We start from the raw sequence: 13,084 nt of genomic DNA, 5'->3' as shown, positions 1-13,084 counted from the left end.
TAGATGATGAATTTCGACTTTCTTCAAAGGTGCTTTGGGAGTTACATTTCATATACATATATATATATACATATATATATATATATATATATATATATATATATATATATATATACATATATATATATATAAGACCAAAAGTCTTGAAAACAACAATATGCATGAAACTTTAAAGATTAATGACAATTCCTCAACATCTCTCCCTCCATGATAACAAGTTAGTTTTTGAACGACGATTCCATTTGTCATTCCTCTCAAACTTCAGATGAGCACCCTACTGAAAACGGTGAAAACAAACAAGGAAACACACAAAAAGGATCATTAACCTGCTGGTTCCTATTAAATTCATGAAACATCTCCACTGTCTGGAAACACAGCTAGAATGTCAGCATATCATGGCAGCCCAGCAACTGCCCTCCTCGCTGTGAAGTGAGGCATCATAAACCACGGAGGGAGCGCTGACTCTGACCTACAGGAATTTCTGGTTGCCTTTTCCTGGTGACCAGATTTCTGCTGAGCACAACCGCATTCACCTTTTACAAAGATTTACTACACGTCAGGCTCTACCTCCAGACTGTATGGATCACAAACTGTGGGATTCATTTCTAAATTTAGTCTGCTCGAGTCATGTCCTCTACTGTAATCAGGAAACTGCGGGACAGTGTACTCAAAGAGCTGAGGTAGGAACATAGAGCTACAGTTAGTTGTCCTAGGGCAAATTCAATTTCATTAAGAATGAATCACTTGGTCTAATCTGTAAATTGTAAATCTTGTAAATCCAAGTGGTATTGCTAGAATAATCAGCAACAGACATTAAATATCCAAGAACCTTTTTTGTTTTCAATCCTAAGATAATTTTAAGTAATATATTTACATTGTGTCTATACTATTGAAATGATTTTCAAAAGTTTTAAAGATTCAAAAGCTTTATTGCAATATTATAAAACTTAACCTGAATCTGCATGAGGAGTGTTTTCTCATCATCAGTACTTACCACAAATAATGAGACACTCTATAAACCATGAATGTTTATAGATTGTTGTAAAACCACCACACTTCTTACACCACCTATTACACATTACTGGATTTCTGTGTTTAGAAAAGGTGGGAAAGAAGAAAAGTTTAGAAAAATCTGACTTATTCCATGGATCCATAGATTTTTCACACATAGAAAAAGCTAAAGGCAAATTCCAGACATTTCCAAGCTTTTCAAGCCTGCATAAAAACCCTGCTCTTTCCTCATTGCCTTGTTGTTCTGCATTACCCAGACACTCTAGTCTTCCTGTCTGCAAGACTCTGTTTTAGCTCCTAAAATCCCACTTAAAAAGCCCTGCATGGTCAGCTGGGCCATAAAAACTGAGGTTATGTTGGTTACATGCATAACGCTGTACTGTACATCTCAATGTCTGGAAGCAGCTTCCCAAATCCTACAAAAATTTTTAGCAAAACCAGTAATATAGAAACTCCTGTTTTCATGTATTGGTGGCTTTATCCCTGTCACTCATGAAAAAAGAGTAGCCCATATTTTCTAATGGTCTCTCAGCGTTCTGCCATGTCTAGTGTGTCTGGGCATATAATGTAAGCTAACAGCTCTGCTACAAACTGTTTCCTTACAAATTAAGTTATTCCAAACATCATCATAAATGCGGATTTGAGGGGAAAAAAAACAAACTTCCAGTTGAAACTCTTTTCCTGCCTAACTGCTAATTTGTATAAATAAATTGTAAATTAATTGTCAATTACTTATTAGTAATTAGGGAGGCAATTTCTTCAGATGATTTTGCAGATGAATATATAGATAAATCAGGTTAACACACAAATTTTGTAACTCCATACTGGTTAGTTTACATGATCAAAATGCTACAACGTTGGTCATGGGTGATTACTGGTACCCATGTATACTGGGGTATACAAAGATTTTCACAAAGGATTAAAACTGTAATTGGATTTAATCTCCCCTTTGGTCAAGTTTCCAACATAGTTGTCATCATTCTAAATTACTTTTTATTTAGTTTTAGTCTAGCTTTCTGACTAAACATTACATGAAGTCTTATTCACCAAAATTAACCCAGACTTGTTGACCCAGGCATCATGGAGTCTTCACAGCAGCAGCATGCAGTCTCATCATGATACATTGACTATTTCTAATAATTCCTTTGGTGTATAATGATTTCAGTCATTGACCAACTCAAACCAAATATCCAGTCAGTTCTGTACCAGTGTCTTTTTTTAAATGTTGCAACCCATTTGAACATTTTATGTTCAACAAAAAAAGATTTACTACAGATTGTTTTTTTTTTTTGTCTTAACTGAAATGTATTGAAACTGTATCAAGCCTTGCTTTCTCTAAATAAAAGCAAGGCTCATAAAAATAACAAATACACATAATAGTAACAGTAATAATCTGTTATATTACTTTAGTAGCACTAGGAATAATTGTGGCTTAGGACACAAAGTCCTGCTTTTGCTACGTTGTGTGTAATCGGTTAAAACTAAAGATTAAATGTAACAGGACGTTTTATTAGCAACTTTACACATGGGTACATTTAACCACTGCTCTTTGGAGGCCTATGTACTCCAAAAATAATCCAGGTTTGTAGAGACTTTTCTAATATACACACTACTCATACTCTGCCTCCAACAAGATGACCACATGTGGGCTGAAGTACACAGCAGCTTCCTCTTTCTTACACCCTGACTAGTGTGTATTTATTTTGACACATCTTCGACGTTTCAGAATGGACTACCGGAGGTCTCAACAGCAGCTGCTTGGCTTCAGACTCACCATCTATTCTGGCATGAAGGCAAGAAGATATTCAAAGCTCTCTTTGACCATATTAGTCCAAAACACAACCCATCTTTTCCATTAGCTAAAGCCTGCTGTAAGCTTTGTGTAAAGTTGTCAGCCATATTAAGCCACAGGAACTGGTACAAGGTAGGTCTAAACACACAGAGACAGTGTAACTGCAGAGCCTGTGTTTGTCACTGTTTAACCTGGGAGACCCGAGTGCTCAGACATTAACCCCAGAGGTTGCCTGACAGTTGATCAAGGTTTCCAACAAAAAACATGTTTGTTGAAGCTGGAAGACATTCTTCTACAAGCCAGGTGAGCCCTGTGACCCTGAACAACATCCACACAACCAACCTTCGGCTGCCACCTGCTCTGACTGGGTGGGATTACAGCTCATCTTAGCATTTTCATGAATTTTCAGCAAAGCTTTCTGAAATGACCACTAGCTGTCCAAGCATTACAACTTGGCAGGACGAACAGCGTGTTCCAGAAATGATCCACGTCAATAGGCATGTTTGAAATGTGAAAAGTCTGAAAGTCGATGGTGATGCCATGCAACAGCTGCATTTTCCATAATCAAGAAGAATGCCGTTTATTCCACCATAAATCAACTCTGGGACCGGGCCGCACGAGGAGTATCATGAATGTTAGTCGGCCCCTGCTTACGGAACAATTCTTGTGCTCCTTAATTCGTGCCCATTTAACAAGACCCCGCCTGCCCATGTTCAGACAACTTCTCTGTTTGTTTGAGAGACATTTCTGTCTTTGGATGGTTTTATTGTTTTCTTGACCATGTGGTTTGGCAGATGACCTGGCTGAGGTCCAGACTGTAAAAAGAACCCCAGTGTTTGTGAATTGTGAGAGAAGCTGTGCATGGTGCCTGCACAAGAGCCTCCTATTAAAACTCTCAAAGCTGTCAGGTCGGCTGGAGGAAAGGCAGAAGTTGAGAAGTACATTGTAAACTAAACACAGAGACACTCACGTTAACAGCCATGTGACGAGAAGAATGAAGAGCAAAAAATCAAAGACGGCTTGACACTTTTCATAGAGCTGCCTCCCTCCAGATTTTGCCTCCCCCCCCCCATTTCATTCAGACCATTTTTTTAGACTCAATCTCCTGTTAATAACTGAAGACAAATGTGGTTCTTAAGGGGATGTGCCTTCCTGTTATAAAAATAACAAGGCTGGATTTATTTAATGCTACACGTGTCAGTGACATAAAAGCCAAATTAGCACGCACCACGAATGTCTTCATAAAAGGCATATATATATATATATATATATATATATATATATATATATATATATATATATATATATATATATATATGTAAAACAAATAGACTAATTGTATCAGAGTCAAAAAAAAAAAAACACAATTAGGTTGATTTATGTTTAATTTAAAAATAGTAAAAGGTCATTTTGGGGCTGATGGTTCTTTGAGCGCATGTGGTCGACTTGATGCAGGAATTCAACCTTGGAAAGAGAACACAGTGGACAGCTGTGTATTGGAAACAGATGTGTGAAATACCTTCTTTTGCACCAGCTGGCATCTCTCAGCAGTTTTTGACTGATTAATTTTAATTTTCTTAAACATACAACAACTTAAATCTGTTCAGATTATATCTCAAATTTATGTTGGCTGTAAATTCTGCAGATAAACAGTTCACTGTAGCTTCAGATAGAAAAGAAGTAGTAGAATAAGCTATAATCAATAAATGTATTACACAATGGCATTGCTTTATATCTGAAATAACTCAACACAATATCTGTTATGTTCTGACAACATTTTGAAACAATTTACATCTGTAAAATGTTCTTGAGTGAAACAAAAATCTTTTAGATTTATTAAGCGGAGATGCAGTAACTAAAAAAAAATAAAAAATCATCACTTAGGTGGTCCATTCAGCTAAGTCCATTCATCAAGGGTTCCAACATAGTCTTAATGCAAAAAGCCAGACTTCTCCAGATTCAACTTTCCAGAGTTCACATTCCTTTATGCTTATTTAAAGAAAATAAAACACCATAGTTTAATATGAATTTATGGCAAAGGGAGAAGCATTTTAAGAAAATAAAGACGGAAGAACACAACCTTTTGGCAATGAGAAGAAAACTTATTTTCTTTTTTTAATACTTAACCTAGGCTTGAAAAAAACTGAAATTAAATTCCAGATTTGAGGAAATTGGTTAAGAACTCTGCAAGTCAGTGAAAGTGCAGATATACAAGAAGCAATTTAAGCAAAAATTGTTCAGGCTGTGAAAAAGCGGGAGAGAGCAAGACTTTTGAAAGAGAAAGGGGAGACTAACAGACAAAACTACTTCTTTGTTTTATCCTTTTTGTGTTTTTATGGACATGCTGATTTGATGATGTTCGCAACCCTTTGGAAATGTCAGAGTTAAAGTAGGGCTACACCTTCTCAAGGGAATACAAAAGGAGACTTGGCTATTAATAATGCTACCAACACAAACAGCATTAATTGCTACCATCAGACACTAAAGACAGTTTAAAATGTCAACTCTACAATCATTTTGTCTTTGTTTTAAAGTCAATCGGCCATTACACATACAGTATACCCATATTACGTGTAAGATCACTTGTACTCATAATATAAGTAATTAATGACTGTTTATGACAGGAAGGATGGGATAAATACATTTTCATTGTTGTTCCAATATTTTCTCTTATAGAAATCAGAATTACATGTAAATACTCTTGCTTTTATTTTATTCCCTGTAAAGTTTCCATTTTTATACTTTCTATACTTTGAGTTCTTGAAACCAAAGTCAGATTCCTAGTTTGTGCACACATTCTTGCCCAATAAATTCTGATCTATGACCTTAAAATTGGCAAAAATAAGGATCAGCAGACCAAAGCCCTACAAAAACTTTACAAAAATTCTGTTTGCTGAATCTCTGTAGGGATACGCTTCCCACACCCAATCTCAGATTATAATTTAGAGGGTTTGAATGAAAATTGCATTTTGTTGTTGGAAGGGAAAAAAGTCGGATCATGCTATAACCCACTGAAAATATCCTTTCTATAATGACAAATTGTCCATATGCAGCAATAATAAACCAATATAATTTTACAACTGAAGCTGTCTTACAAGGCAGACCAGGAAGGTATTTGGAGCCGCAGATATTAACCTGAGCTCTGATTAATCATATACATTTTATGAATACATCACCAAAGCAGAAAAACAGAGCAGACAAACAGCAAGAGACATTGTTATAGCTGCACTTAACTCCCAAATGTACATTTCAAACCCTCAAAGTGCTCCGTGCATTTTATACATGAAAAGCAAACTGATGTCCCTACAATAAATAACAAAAAAAAGAAGCTGTTTTTAATGCCACATGTTGCCTATTTGTTCAGCACAGCTGGTTCACATGCAATTATGTTTTTCGCCAATTAGTTAATGGTGCGCAAAGAACACAATGTGTGAACAAAGACAGACTTGGACACTCTGAACCACGATATGGATCAGAGGCTGTAATGTTATCAGATTAAAATCAATCACATCTCTGTCATAGCCGAGTTGGCAGAATTGTCCGATCAACAGTGGTGCAACAGCAGAGCAGTTCGCCTCCGACAGCAAGGTGCTACTGTGCATTTGAATTACATGATTGTTGAAATGTGGCTGTGGTATAGCCTCCGGAGCATTAATGTCACATGGCTGAGGGAGCTGGCAGGGCTCTCAGATTACAGGATTAACATACAGGGATGCAGTATGAGTGAAGAAGGGGGATACCAGCACAGGAGCAGACAAAGGAAGCATTTCTTCTAGCAATGGATTCATTTTGACGACATGGTGGAGGGTTAGAAAAGTTCTACTTATTTGGGACTTTGAAGTGTTACAAAGTTAGTCTGAGCCCAAACTAACTGTAAGGTCGCAGTATTCTGCACCACAAAATAAGCTTCAGTACAACCTTGTCAGAGGGAAGAAAAAATGCTGCCAAGATAATCATGAGACTCAATGTAACAGATTAAAGTCCGAAATAGAAATGAATATGGTTTTTGCACTTTGTCTCCATTAAAAAGATAAGTTTGCCATTTCAAAAATAGTAAATTCTATTAGCCCTCTTACAGAAGGGTAATCCAATTTTTACTCTATCTTTCCTCATTACAGAAACCTCATGATCTTTACACATTTCCTCTGCACACGGAACCATGATCACAGGATGGATGAGATCTGCTGCAAACGAGCCTGTTTCCAGCAGCCAGAGGTAAAAAGTTATCTCCAAGTAGGAAGAGGTGGGAGATAAAGACTGAGAAGCAAGCTAACCCACTCCAGAAGATTCATGTCACAATGAGTGCTGAAGCAACAAACGTTTACAATCAGAGCTATTGACATGTTTTACTTATAGCAGAAAGGTCAACAAAGGATCTTTCAAAATATGTGAACATATTTGCTGCCTTGGAAATGCAGAACATCTGAGTCTACTGAACTTTTTATCCATAAGGAGAAGTATTAAAATGGTAGCTTCCCTATTCACATTATAAATAACATCTATAGAAAAACATTTCATTTGTTACTTCCGATAAATGTAGCCTAACAGACAAAAATTTGTGCAAAAAAAAAAAAAAAAAGAAAAGGTGAGTGTAAAATGTAGAGAGGACAGAGATTAAAATGCAGGTCAAAAGGCTGCTGCTTTTTTCGCAGACAAGGTTGTCAAACCAGTTGTGCAGAGAGACAATCCAAAGCCCCCCCACCCAAGTTAGCATTCTTTCAGAGGTCAGACCTTCAAGTGGAGATAGCATTTGGAGCAAAAAAGAAAATAGATGAAACAGAGTTCTTCACTTTCTTATCTGGATGCTACTATTAGGGGGGTGTTTCAGATAATCAAGGAAAAGAACAATTTATAAAGAAAAACACAAGACTGCCAAGAAACTGGCAATGTATTTTCAGTTTTCTGGTAGATGGCACCAGATTTTTATTTAAGATGTCCTTGTGTTTCAAAGAGTCCAGATGCCATGGATTTCAACAACATTTATGAGTTCTTGGAATAATAAATGGCTCACAGCACCAAAACTGGCTAAGTTTTACAGTATAAATTAGAAATGTTTCTGACATATTTATTGTATATGAGGAGTGGTAACTAAAATTTAGCTAAAAACAATTATCAAATTAAGGGTTGTACTTTTCAAAATGCTCCAGATATGAAGTTGAAATAACAGATGGATCAATTTTAAGGCTTTTCCCACAATTTATGGTGCCAATAAATGTGGGTAGTACAATGTAACGTATCTCCTAGACGACCAGCAATAAGAGAACTTTGTAATATATTATTATCTGGAAAATGTGTGCTTCTGTCATCAATAGAAATGACTGGCTTCATCGTGAAGCAGACGCGAATGAAAGGAAAGAGGAAAACTTGATGAAAGATCAGAACAAACAGTTGATGAGCCTGTGTATAGATTACAGACTTTGAAAGACTGAGATAAGTAAACCAACAACAGCTAACATCTCAATCTCTTTCTGAGGAGGGAACAGTAAACACTACTGTGTGCACAGCTGCGCACAGTCAAACAATACAGACAAATCTATTCCTCATTAATAAAATATGCAACTCGACAGATCGTCAATAAAAAAGCATGAGGAGCATTGCAATGTTTCCTATGATACCCAGAGAGGCAGGATGAGCTTAAAAAAAATCCCTGCCTCTTCCTCAGTTGCTATGGTAACGGGAGCAGTGGGGGACCGGTGCAAGCTGGGTGGGTGATTTAATGTAAGCCCCTTTCCAATGCACATTACCCTCCTTTTTAATCTCTTCTGGATGCTTATAGAGGAAGAAAATAGGATTGCCCCTCTAATTCAGCAGACAAAAACAAGTAACAGCACCATTAAGGATTACAGGGTAAAAAATCCTGCTTCATCACTCTGAGGCACCGCACAATCCAACTGAATCACAAAGACTGGCTGTCAGTCCCTTTGTGATGCGTGTGATGTGGAGTGCACGCAGCCTCCTGGGAGCAGAACTGGAGAAGTGTGGGCAGGAGCTGGAAATGAGAGGGGAGGACGAGTGGACCTGTCTCCACTCAAGGTGACTTTCTCTCTTTCTCTCATTGACCTGATTTTTTCCACCCCGCCCGTCCCCAGTCATGGAAAAAAAAAAAGTATGCCATCCTCCCTCTCTTTGACACTCACTCGATGCTGATAATGGGAGAGAAAACTGGTGGGAGGCAGCCGCCGGTACAAGAGAGCACATACTTCTACCACCACCTCCCCCCATCACCAGAGCAGTCTTGTCATTACGGGGCATTCCCTGCGCGCACGGCACAACTCTCCCACCGAGAAATGCGCCCGGGGCCCTAACAGGAGTGCCGTGTCATCCTCCCCCCCTCTCTCCGGTTACTACAGCAACACCGCTCCCAGCACCAGCACCTCTCAATTAGACAGACATGACACAATCACCTACGTATCGGTAAGAGGAATCCAGCTGATGCTCTGGTGGTGGAGGGGAGTGGGAGATAAATCAAACCAGCAGCCACAACTCCTCTTAGGCACACTCACGGACTGATAGCCTAGAACTATCTGCTGGTCACATGCAGTCCGCACACACATTCCAGTCAGCAGATAGCCGGCTTCTGCTCCGGCTCTCCGTTTCCTTGCATTCATTTGATTATAGGGTATAAGAGACGGATTTATAGGGCTCGTCTTACCCCGTCCTGAAGAGAGTTTGCCTCTGGTGTGCTCTGGGCATTCCCTTTATATCCTGAGCTCACTGCAGCATCCAGCTCTCTGCAGGCTTGACATAAATAAAACTTGTACGCAGCACACAGAAGAGCATTTCCTTTCGCAAGGTATGTAATCCACACAGGTTCAAAGTCATCAGTAATAAGCGCTCTTCAAGAAGCTGCCAAAATATAATATACATAAATAAAAATATATATATATAAAAAAAATCTATCAAAATGAAAATCCTAAATAGATGGGAGATGGTTTTCTCTGTTAACTAGGGGGCAAATAGGATAAACCTGCCTTAAAAGATGGCAACGATTTAAGATCTTGCAAAACAGACAGCTGGCCAGCGAGAACTTCTTAGGAGATCTTCTCCCTCCCCAGCCTCCTTCTCCACTCCCTTTCTCTGCAGAATGCTTCGGGGGCAAAGGGGACAGGCACAGATGTTACTGGCTTCAAGCCACACCCCTTTTCAACACTCCCAGTTCTAATAGGATGCAGCCGAGGAGTGGCCGCCGCCCAGCTCACTACCTCCCTCCCCCACCTTTAGACGGGGCTTTGGGCAGCTTGTTTAGTGAAGTCTTGCTGGAAAGCTGCAAGATGAGAACAAGACTAAGGTGTAAAACCTGCAGCGCAAATGTGTGTATAAACTGGAAACGCACAAGCAGTGATGAAAGTCTGAGGAAGGAAAGGAGAGCAATAATAAAGAAAAGCTGCTATTATTCTCTACCTTAACATCCTTCTGGTCCCAAAAACGCATTTGTGTGTATAAAATCCACATGATCCCAAAAATGCAGCATATTTTCAGCACAATGAAAAGGCTTTTTTTATCTAAGCAATTCTTGACACTCCCACATGATTTACAGCACACACATCTCAGCTAATTGCTGACTAACAAAAATCCAGTGGAAACTGCAAAAAACTGTATTTCCACTGTAACATGTTGGTCATTCCTTCATCTATCTTTTCCAAAGTAAGACCCTTTGCTCAATCATCAGCAATAATTATTACTTACTCATCTTTTTTCATGCAGTAGGAGAAAAGACAATCAGACATGTTCTCATAAAAGAACAGCCGTTGTCTATCTGATTCAGGCCATAAATGCCTCCTGCCAGCTGTTGGCAAAAGTTAAGTCATCCATCATTCAGTCACCTATTTTTTATATTAAAAGATGGATCAAGCATTGCTATAGAACATAAATGCTACAACATGACTCAAAACGGGAAACCATATCACTAATAAATTACCATCAGCCTATTTTGTAACTTTGATAAAAACACATTTTCAATACAAAAAGAGCTTTTAGAGCTTAGTTAATGGGAACTGCAATATGGAAGCCAGTCACAGTGAGAGACTGGCAATTGTTTGAAACAAAGACATAAAAAAACTGTTTTTCAGCTCTTTTAAATGCTTTTCCTGCACATGTGTCCTTGATAAGCCCCAACAGCGGCAGCTTTTGGTTAGGATCTGTGTCAAATGAGTTACAATTCCAGCCACCACAGGAAAAGTAATAGTTTAAATTTAAAAGGTTCAAAGGAGAAACAACATGTTGTTGTGGTAGTTATAGTAAATAATGTTATGACAGCTACATTATTGTAGAGCTGATAAATCGTCAAGAACCAAACAAGACTGATTACATGCTGAACAGTCAGATGTTTCCATTCACAGCTACTTTGTTTTAAACAACTTCATACCTAACTGATAGTATCCTGGTAACATTGTTATTGGGAGAAAATGGAATGCTGATGCCTAGGTGAAACCTACCAGAATTTGACATTTTTCAACTTGAAATGGTCAAAAACAGCCATTTACCAAATTTATTCATTTACAGACACATTCATGAATCAATGCCCAAGTTTGGTGCTCTAGATGCAACATCATCCTTCTGCAACTTTCACACCTTTTCAGCTTTGGACATGGAATAAAAGTGTTGTGAACTACAAGACAAATACAACTGAAGAAAAATAATTCTGATACGAGAAGATATGATCCGAGTTACTTATTAATGTTACTTTTCATGTTTCCAGGATGCTAAAAGTTCAAAACCTCACAACAGCTGCATTTTCCCATCACTTGGAGACGCCTGCTTATGGCATTGCCTTCATCTTCAAGACGTCTGAAGCATTTCCAAGTCACGCATTGAAGTTGGCTGGTACAATTTTGCACCCACTGAAAAAACGCAGCAAATTTTCCTGTTTAAGCTGGTAGCTTTGATCCATGCAGCCGAGCCCGTGTGAAACAGTTTATCTCTGCTGCGCTGGTATAACAGACATCATTGGCAAGCCGAGCCGGTGCAGTCATGAATGGATAACAGTGGAAGCTGTACAGTCCTGGACAGCTGCCTCTGAAAAGAATGGCATGCAGCTGGAATAACAGACAGGTCCTGTTCCCATGGAGGACTTCTGTTCTGGTGGGACGTTTCTCCTCTGTCAGTAAAGTGCTACCACTCATGTTTTGTTGACCTCATGCTCACCTGGTACACCAGCAGATGGGCGCATACTGAGGGTGATGACAGCTTCCACGGCTACTAATATTGTCCTACATTTGTTTGCTGTATTAATTTGAAGTTAAAACAACAGAAGCATATCTGAACAAACTAGCTGACATCATTGGTTTTATCCTGGATAAAATATCAAACTTTTACACTTCTGAATATTTTTCCATCACACAGTTTTTAAAAGAGAGTTGCAGAATGTTGATGATCTTTTAAAAGCTGCAGTAGTAGTCGTTAAGCTTGATTGACAAAATACATGACAACCTCCAGCTTGAGGCATAGTAGGGCAGAAACTGAAGTAAGAAACGTTCTTTACTTAAAATTCTTGGTAGTGATTAAAGACACCTAAAATATTTCTAATAAGGCGAGGAGAGACACAATCAGATTATATTGCTTTTAGAAAAGTACTTTCTCACAATTAATTAGAAAGTAAACAGTAGTAGAAAGTAGGCAGTAATTTGACGTTGACTGTGTGATTCCTAAAAAGTTCAGATGTAAGAAAATGTTTCCTAACAATGTTGTTGCAGTGATTAATAGTTTGTATCATTATTCCTATACATCTTCAAAGTCAGAATTTCAGATTTTTCCAAACCCAAACAACCAAAAGTTTCAATCTCACTTTTTCACTCGTTTTTTTTTTTTTTTAAATACATAAGTTCAATGTAAATTTACAGCAGATATTTCAACAGAAGACAGACTTTGTGGAATATGCATTAATGGATCGAAATAAAACTTTTTGTGAACCATTTAATTTTTTACATTTGCCTAAATAATGCTTAAATCAAATCTCACACTTTTCCTAGGAAGTAGGAGCCCCATATTTTTGAAATTAAAATAAATAAGTAAGACTTGCTGAAATTTAAAGCAAAGAATACCAATTAACATAAATAAAAGTGAAAATTAAAACCTAGCACCTTAAATTATATTTATTGTGATGTAGCTTGTGATTAACATCCCCCCAAAAATCTAAATAAAGTGCTTCAAACTGAAATGAAGGGGGAGGGTTTTGCAAAGGGTAATAGCACTGCACAGTATCCACACATTTCTGTATGGGTGGGGCTGTATCTATAAATTCCAACCACGCAGCCCTTCCCTTGAAGGAGACCCCATCATTGA

General features: G+C 38.1%; 1 protein-coding gene across 4 annotated transcripts in view; it reads right to left on the bottom strand.

The window, feature by feature from the left end:
• Positions 1-13,084, bottom strand: part of LOC122825833 (disheveled-associated activator of morphogenesis 1-like) — a 48,735-nt gene that overhangs the window by 22,756 nt on the left and 12,895 nt on the right. The window contains exon 1 of one of the 4 annotated variants that reach the window (XM_044107415.1): positions 9,775-9,894. The exons of 2 other annotated variants lie outside the window; for them this stretch is intronic. The gene's annotated coding sequence lies outside the window, so the exon portion shown is untranslated. Of the gene's footprint in view, positions 1-9,455; positions 9,735-9,774; positions 9,895-13,084 lie in introns of those variants that run through there. One more of the 4 variants, XM_044107414.1, reaches the window with a different exon arrangement.

The sequence above is a fragment of the Gambusia affinis genome, linkage group LG22 (genome assembly GCF_019740435.1).
Source record: "Gambusia affinis linkage group LG22, SWU_Gaff_1.0, whole genome shotgun sequence".
In the NCBI taxonomy this organism is placed as follows: Eukaryota; Metazoa; Chordata; class Actinopteri; order Cyprinodontiformes; family Poeciliidae; genus Gambusia; species Gambusia affinis.
This window is presented reverse-complemented; position numbering and strand designations above follow the sequence as displayed.